Source organism: Cricetulus griseus, chromosome 9, assembly GCF_003668045.3.
Source record: "Cricetulus griseus strain 17A/GY chromosome 9, alternate assembly CriGri-PICRH-1.0, whole genome shotgun sequence".
NCBI classification, from domain to species: domain Eukaryota; kingdom Metazoa; phylum Chordata; class Mammalia; order Rodentia; family Cricetidae; genus Cricetulus; species Cricetulus griseus.
Window position 1 is genome coordinate 24,099,950 of NC_048602.1, and position 8,432 is coordinate 24,108,381.

The window sequence follows — 8,432 nt, forward strand, 5'->3', positions numbered from 1 at the left end:
ATCACCTAAAGCAGGGAGCGGACTTTCTGATGGGAAGAACTACAGGAGCCGTCTGGCCAGCCATTCAGACCATGGTCTCTCACCATGTTGCCAGTGAGGCCGTTGGCTGGGTCGTGATGGGAGCCAGGACGCTGCTGTTCACATGTGGCCTGTATTGTTCTTCAGAGGGTTGCTTGTGACATTAGCTAGTTTCTTCCAGAATGCATGACAAGAGAGATGCCAAGGAACACGGCGAGACAGACACATGGAAACAGATACAGAGAGACATGCAGAGAAAGAGAGAGAGGGATACTAAGAGAGAAAAACAGAGGCAGAAATAGACACACAGAGAGAAATGCAAAAATGCAAAGAGACACAGAGACAGACACATTTAGCAGAGACACATGGAGGCAGAGATGCTAAGACACTGGAAGACAGACACACACCAAGAGTCAGAGAGAAAGGGACACTGAGATACTTGGGGGGGCGGGGAAATGGAGTCACATGGAGACACAGAGACAGAGAGAGGCTGTGTAGATATGCACAGAAACACGGGACAGACAGAGACATGGGTAGACTCTCAAAGGTCCACATAGACAGAAATAGACGGGACAGAAACAGATGCAGAGAAACGAAGAGAGCTGAACAGCATCACATAAAACAGAACAAGCAGAAAAAAGAGAGGCCGGGAGACAGACAGAGACACCTACACGGTGACACAGAGAGACAGGGGACAGACATCATGACACATAATGCAGAGACAGAGAGAGACACACACAGAGCCATTTACTGACAGACATACAGACACAGAGATGCAGAGCCATTCACAGAGAGACACACGGGGAGACAGAGACAGACACACAGATACGGAGGTAGAAAAGAGACAGAGACCCCCCATATAGAGACACGCTTAGGCCAAGAGCCAGAAGGCAGCAGACCTTCCTACCTTTCAGCGTAAAACCCATACCCCTGCTTTGTTCTGCTGGACACTCAGGTCAGACCTATAGGGAATGTACTGTATATGTTTATCTTACTGATTGTTGAATAAAATACTGTTTGGCCAATGAGACAGCAAGTTAGACGGGACTAGGAGTCAAAGAGGATTCTGGGAAATGTAGTAGAGAAGTGGTGATCCAGGCAGGAAGTGACACAGCAAGGAGACTCATATCTAAGGGAGGAAACAGGAAGGGCCCCTCTTTTCCCCCCCTCCGATCCTGCTCCAGTGGCACAATGTGAGCCACCGGCAAGGAGGGACGCCAATAAGGCGCCCGATAAGTCTTATAAAACATATAGGTTTATGATAGTTAAGACTGAGCTAACAGATGAGAAATCCTAGTCATTGGCCACGCAGCTTTGAACCTAATACAAGTTTCTGTGTATTCATTGGGGCCTAACTCGGGCAGGCAGCTGGCGTAAAGCTCACACGTGGCGGTGGGGCTCTGGCAGCTTTTGGTGGAAAGATTTATTGTAACACTAGTCCACCAGGATGTGAATGGCAGTCCCTAGGCTATGAGGGGAATGGTTGGGGCATTGCTTTCTGTGTGTCCCAAGTTGGTGAGTCACAGCCCAGGAATCCAGGCCAGAATGTTGCTTCTTTACATGGCTTCATAATGTAGACCCGGGTGGCCTCAGACTCATAGATCTCCTCCAGTCTCTGCCTCCTGGGCTTGCTAGGATTAAAGACCACTACAAGTGCCAAGTCACAGCCAGATTGCTCTTTGTTTAATCCTAGCTGGTCTCCTAGATAGCAACTTGGTGTGCTAGAGTTTTCCTGGCTTTTCTGGGATTGCAAAGGAATCTTTTATTTTTTTTTTACAATTTTTTTTATTAATTTATTGTTTACATTCCAATCCGAGTTTCCCCTCCCTCCGCTCCTCCAGCTCCCCCTGCAAAGGAATCTTCCATGTGAGACACCAAGCCTTGTTCTTTGCCTTCCCAGGAAGAAGAAACCGAATGCCGCACTGGACATGTACACAAGACTGAAGGGCCCAGTCGCAGAGGATGGCCGGCTGGAGATCATGCAAGACTGGAACTCTAACTGTCACAAGATGCCAGGGAGGCCTCCAGAGACCTTCCGGACTCACGCTTTCTAAGTTAAATGGGAAGCAGCTGCTGTTTTGCAGGCCCTTCTTTGTGTGGAACAGGCTAGTTTGTTCAGGAGCTTGGTGTGGGCTTCGCCTCCACAGCCCCCTCCCGGGTTAGGGACTATTGGTACATTCATGAGCACATCAGATTCTTAAGTGGGACCGGGTGGTTAGGAGGGTTGGGAAATCTGTTTCACCTGCTGGGATGCTGGGGAGAACTAAATTAAATACACCAGCGATGCAGCGTGGACAAGTGTTATTGACCAGCACACGCACTATTCAGAGGAAAGAAAACTGTTCCTTGTGTAAACGTTGGTTGCCGTAGGAAATTTCCAAGGGAAGTGACACCATCGGGTTTAAGAAGGACAAAGAGACAATGAGGTGGAAATAGGGCTACACAGGCAGAGAGATAAAGGGACAGAGATAAAGAGACATATAGAACAACAAAAAAAAAATATGGGAAGTCATGTAAAGTGGCACCATACAATGACAGACAAACGAGGAGGCAGAGACGGGGAGACAAAGGCCCCCCGGGGAGAAAGACAGAAAAGCAGAAGACACAGACAGGCAGAGGCACGTCACACAGAGAGACATACCCATAAAGACACAGGGACACAGAGTCACACAATCAGAGGCGGAGATGCCCAGAGACTGGGGGCTTCAACACTGGTGAGGTGTAACTGTGTGGGGTCTGACCCGAGCTATTAACAAACAGCTGGACACCTGTGCATCCACGCTGAGGGCAGCTGGATTCCATCGAGGGGCTGCAGAGATGCCTCGGGAGGGTTAAAGTGCCTGCTGGCCTCAAACTCATCCTCCTCCTGCCTCAGCCTCCTGAGGACCAGGGTCACAGGCAGGGGTGCGTCCTGGGAAATAGTGCAGCTGTATCATACAGTAGTTCTATTTTTTTGAGGACCCTTCCTACATACTGATGTACAGGTAAAGAAAGCGTACAGATAAGATCCACTGGTATGGTAATGTCTCTTGGCAGGCACCAAGTTTGATCCTGGATTGTGAACCACCACCGTAAAAATGATGTAGCATTATTTTTCTCTCTTCCTTTGTTTTTCAATTCTTCTCTCACCCTGGCTGCCGTTTCCCCCTCCTTCCTCTCCTCTCAGTCCCCCTTCTCGCTCCCCTAGACCCACTCCTCTTCTGTGTCCCTTCAGAAAAGAGCAGGTCTCCCGGGAAGAGCAACCTAACATGGCAGACCAAGTTACAGCAAGACCTGGCACATAACCTTATCAAGGCTGGACTAGGCAATCCAGTAGGAGGAAGGGGTCCCAAGGGCTGGCAAAAGAGTCAAAGATACCCCAAGTCCTACTGCTAGGAGCCCTGCAAAAACAGCAAGCTGACAACCACAGCATATGTGCAGAGGACCTAGCAAAGACCCATCAGGCTCTGTGTTGGCTGCTTCAGTCTCTGTGAGCCCCTAGGAGCCCTGCTTAATTGATTCCGTTCTCCTGGTATCCTTGACCCTCTGGCTCCTACAATTCTTCCTCCCCCTTTCCCACAGGGTCACCGGAGCTCTGTGGGGAGGGATCCCATGGAGATCTCCAATATGAGCTCTCTGTTTCTGTTTAATATTTTGTTGAGTTCTCTTCATTCTCTCCCATCAGCAGCCAGAGGAAACCTCTCTGGTGATGACCGGGCGAGGCACCAATCTACTAGCAATTATCTTTTGAGCAGCGGTGTCTGGGCCAGCAAGATGCTTAATGGGTCAAAGGGCTCACCACCTGATCTCAACTCCCTCTCCAGGACTCACACAGTGGAAGGAGAGAAATGACTCCCGTCAAGTTAACTTCTGACCTCCATGTGCGCAATGGCATGGACACACCCACACATAATCAGCCAATGATGAATAATAAAGGTTGAGGGAGGTTTGACCACCTGTCCATTTAGAGCAGGCTGGCTTGAACTTCTTCCGACCTCCTTCCTTCTACCAGCCAAGTGCTGGGATGACAGGTCTGCCCTGCCATGCCTGGTTTTCTGAGATGCTGGGATCAAACGTGGGGCTTCCTGTAGGCTAGGCTTGCGTGCTACCACTAAGCTGTGCCCTCAGCCCAAATGGCTTCATTATTATAAATCAGTCTAGTTTTTACTTTATTCCTAAGTGTGAGCCGGGCGTTGGTGGCACACGCCTTTAATCCCAGCACTCGGGAGGCAGAGGCAGGTGGATCTCTGAGTTCGAGGCCAGCCTGGTCTCTGAGCGAGTGCCAGGATAGGCTCCAAAGAGACACAGAGAAACCCTGTCTTGAGAAACCAAAATAAATAAATATTCCTAAGTGTGTGCGTGTGTGTAGGTGTGTGGGTTTGTGGACATGAGTGTCTACAGAAGCCAGAAGGGGTCCCATTCCCCCTAAAGCTGGAGTTTAGGTGATTGTTAGGCATCCTATGTGGGTTCTGGGAAGTGAACTCAGATCTGCAAGAGCAGCAAGCACTGAGCCATTTCCTCAGCCCCTTCTCAAACCAGAACCCCCATTCCACTCATCCCCCGTGACCCCACACAACACATAAAGGACGTGCAGAAAGTTTTTACAATTATTTTAGCTAAGTCATTGAAGTGGTTATTTTCCTTTATTTTTTTTTTTAGTTCATTTGAGCTGTTGCAGTCCGACTGCTTTTAGCATATTAGAGACATCAGATGTCATTCTGGTCAGTGTGTGCAGCACAATTGTGCTGGTGTGGAATGATGAAGTCAAGATAATCAACCTATCATAACAGGGTGGGGTGGTGAGGGGAACGGAGACAATTTACTAAAACACACTGTGTTCAGCAAGGGTGGGGAGTGGTGGCCCAGGGGTTAAGGGCATTTCCTACTCTTTTTTTTTTTTTTTGAGACAGGGTTTTTCTGTGTAGCTTTGGAGCCTATCCTGGCACTCACTCTGTAGACCAGGCTGGCCTCGAACTCACAGAGATCTGCCTGCCTCTGCCTCCCTTGTGCTGGGATTAAAGGCGTGCGCCACCAACGCCTGGCCATTTCCTACTCTTGAGAGGACCCTAGTTTGGCTCTCAGAACCCACACTGGGAGTCTCACAACTGCTTTTAACTCCAGTTCTGGTGTTTGATGCCCTCTTCTGACTTCCACGGGCACCGGAACTCACACGGTACGTAACCAGCTAGTGCAGGCACCGATGTATACACGTAAATAAACATTGAAAGTCTTCGTGACATCATGATACACAATGCCCGGTGTGCTAACAGCGAAGCATTATTCATAGTAGCCAAGGAGTGGCATTAGCCTGAGTATCCATCAGTAGATGGGTGGAGAAACAAATTGTGGCATGTGTACATAACACAATAGTATCAGCCATTACAAAGCAAGAAATGCTGTTATTTGCAGCAGCATGCAAGAACTGTTCATAGAAAACATGATGCTCCATGAAGTATAATAGGCACAGAAAGACAAACACGCATGCCACCAAGACACTTGACCTCAGAAGCAAATGTAGTTAGCAGAGGCTGGGGAGGAAGGAATTGGAAGGTAGAAGGTGCGATGTTTTAAGTAGGAGGTCTGCTCCACAAGGAAGCAGCTGTATTGAGGTATAATTCAGACTGGCAAGGTGGCCTAATGGGTAAAGGGGCTTGCTGTCAAACCTGATGACCTGAGTTCAATCCCTGGGTCTCCCATGGTAGAAGGCGAGAATCAAATCCCACAAACTGTCCACACTCTCTCTCTCTCTCTCTCTCTCTCTCTCTCTTCTCTCTCTCTCTCTCACACACACACACACACACACACACACACACACACACTCGGCTGCATGCATGCACACACTCATATACACACACACTCACTCATATACACACGCACACAGTGACACACAGACAAGTGCACACAAACAAAAACAGGCTAAAAAGATGTAAGTTTTTAAAAATTAAGAATAATTTATTGCAGGGGCCATGGAAATGGCTCGATCTGCCTAGCGCTCACTGTGCAAGCCTGAGGACCGGAGTTCAAGCCCCATAACCCTTGAATTAAAAAGGAGGGGGTTGTGTGCTCCTAGCCGGGCGTTGGTGGCACACGCCTTTAATTCCAGCACAAGGGAGGCAGAGGCAGGCGGATCTCTGTGAGTTCAAGGCCAGCCTGGTCTCCGAGCGAGTGCCAGGATAGGCTCCAAAGCTACACAGAGAAACCCTGTCTCAAAAAAAAAATGGGGGGGTGGAAAAATGGCTCAGTGGTTAAGAGAACTTACTGCCCTGTTCTTGCAGAGGACCTGGGTTCAGTTCCCATCACCCATGTGGCAGATCACATACCCTCTTCTGACCTCCCTGGGCACCACCTCCCCCCCCACACACAGTACAGACATGCATGCAGGCAGAATACACTCACATATAAAACAAAAATAATAAATTCTTTAAAAAATAAACAGCACCTGGGGAATGACACCCAAAGGTGACCACTGGCCTCACACACACACACACACACACACACACACACACACACACACACACGCAGAGGCATATACACACATACACAAACTTACACATCCCAGGACTCGGGAGGCAGAGGCAGGCAGATCTCTGATTTCAAGACCATCCAGGTCTACCGAGTGAGTTCCAGGACAGCCAGGGCTACACAGAGAAACCCTGTCTCGAAACCCCCACCAACCCCAAAAAAAGATTTCAAAATTTGCTAAAGATAAAATGTCAAATTCACCCCCATGACATAAGTATTCAAAAATGATATTTAGCTTAATTAATCATCTCACAACGAATATACTTAATGCCATTTTGTACTTCACACATACACAGGAATATGATTGTCAGATTGTAGTAAAATTAAAAAAAAAAAATGGAAATGCCAAGCACTACTTCCAGGCTGAGTTTTTAAAAGGTGAGGACCCCGAATGCACGCTGCTCAGAAATACCCAGTGGGGTTTGCGAATATCCCAGGCTCTGCGCTCGCTGGTACCAACGGGTCTCCATCTGGAGAAATAGATCCGTGGTTGTGAGCCATGAGCCCAGGACTTTAGCTTGGCGCACTGCACCCAAATTAACACAACCCCCAGGGATCCCCTGCCCTCTTCTGGCCTCCAGGCATACACACATCATTTTTTTTTTTTTAATCGAGTGATGGGATAGATGAACCTTCCCCTGAGCAGCTGCTGGGGGGCGGGGGGGGCGGGAATGCTCTCCAGCACAGCTGTTCTGGGTCTACTCAGCAAGGGCCGGTCAGAACTTGCAGCCAATGGGCATTGAGCACGTGCTGGCCTGAGAAGCCTCAAAGGCTGTCTCCACCCGGGTGTGGAGTGGAGACAGAGCGGCTCTCTTGTTGCAGTGGTGGCCAGTTTGCAGAAAGCGGGATCCGCGCTTGAAGGTGAGCTTTTGGGGGACTTCTACCTTGCTTCCAGCCGGGTCTCTGGATTGTCATCGCCTCTCCCAGGCCGGTTAGCTTGCACGAAACCCCCCATTCCCCGCTCTGTCTTTAGACCAGGGAGAGCTAAGGAGCCAAAGGACCTCATGGGGGGGGGAGATAATGTCACCCCAAGTTTGTTTTCGTAAAAACCTGGCCAGTGGGGGCATTGAGGAAGGTCCTTCGCCCTTCCCAGACCTGGAGACGTCCAGCTGGCTGGGGGTGAGCTGATGTCCGAGCCACGTTTTGTGGGAGTGTGGGTTGTTGCTGGGTTAACTGGGAGGGGACTCAGGGTCAGAGAGATGCTACATGAACTCTGGAGGGTTGTTTGTCGCGGTTGTCAAGTGAGAAAATCTGCGAGCGGGAAGTGGACCGGTTTGAAAGAGATTTGAAGCCCCGCGCTCTGTATTTCCCGTGTGCATGCACCCACGTGGAGGCCAGGGGACGGCACACAAGACACGCTTCTCCCCTCCCACGATGCGGGTTCTGGGGGGTCAAATTTGGGTCCTGGGGCGTGGCAGTAGGTGTCCCTTGGGGATGCACGGGTGTGTCTGGGAAGGCAGCAAGAATAGTTGGAAATACAGGGTAAAGAAAAGTGATGCTGCTTTTGTTGTTGTTGCTGCTGTTTGGGGGTTTTTGTTCGTTTGTTTCTTAAAGACTTTTCGCTCTGCAGAAAGCAGCCACGGCAGCTAGCAGTCCTCCAGGCTTCCTCAAGCCTCCCCTCGGATTTCCCAACAGCGTCTCTGCAGACTGTTCTCTCAACTCTGTTTTTGGTGGGGGAGGAGGGAAAGGTTGGTGGCTTCCAGTCTGATCTAGGAAGAAATCTGGAATGTTCTAGAGTACTTTAACCCGAGATGCAAAGTCATAAATGACTTCGCAGCACGTAAGTTTCGAACCCTGGATTAAGGACCGAATTTTGGTTTTTGGCTTATGTGAAAGTAAGTGAGGTACTGTAAAATCCTTCCCCTGCACAAAAACAAATAGCCAACAAAAAGCCAGCAAAGAGTCCTTTCCTG

At 49.4% G+C, this 8,432-nt stretch overlaps 1 long non-coding RNA gene across 1 annotated transcript; it reads left to right on the forward strand.

The window, feature by feature from the left end:
* The first annotated feature begins 1,160 nt into the window (after positions 1-1,160).
* On the forward strand, positions 1,161-2,306 carry LOC113831410. Its single transcript, XR_004771223.1, has 2 exons — positions 1,161-1,211; positions 1,919-2,306. It is a non-coding gene; the product is annotated as an uncharacterized LOC113831410 (long non-coding RNA).
* Positions 2,307-8,432: the final 6,126 nt, after the last annotated feature.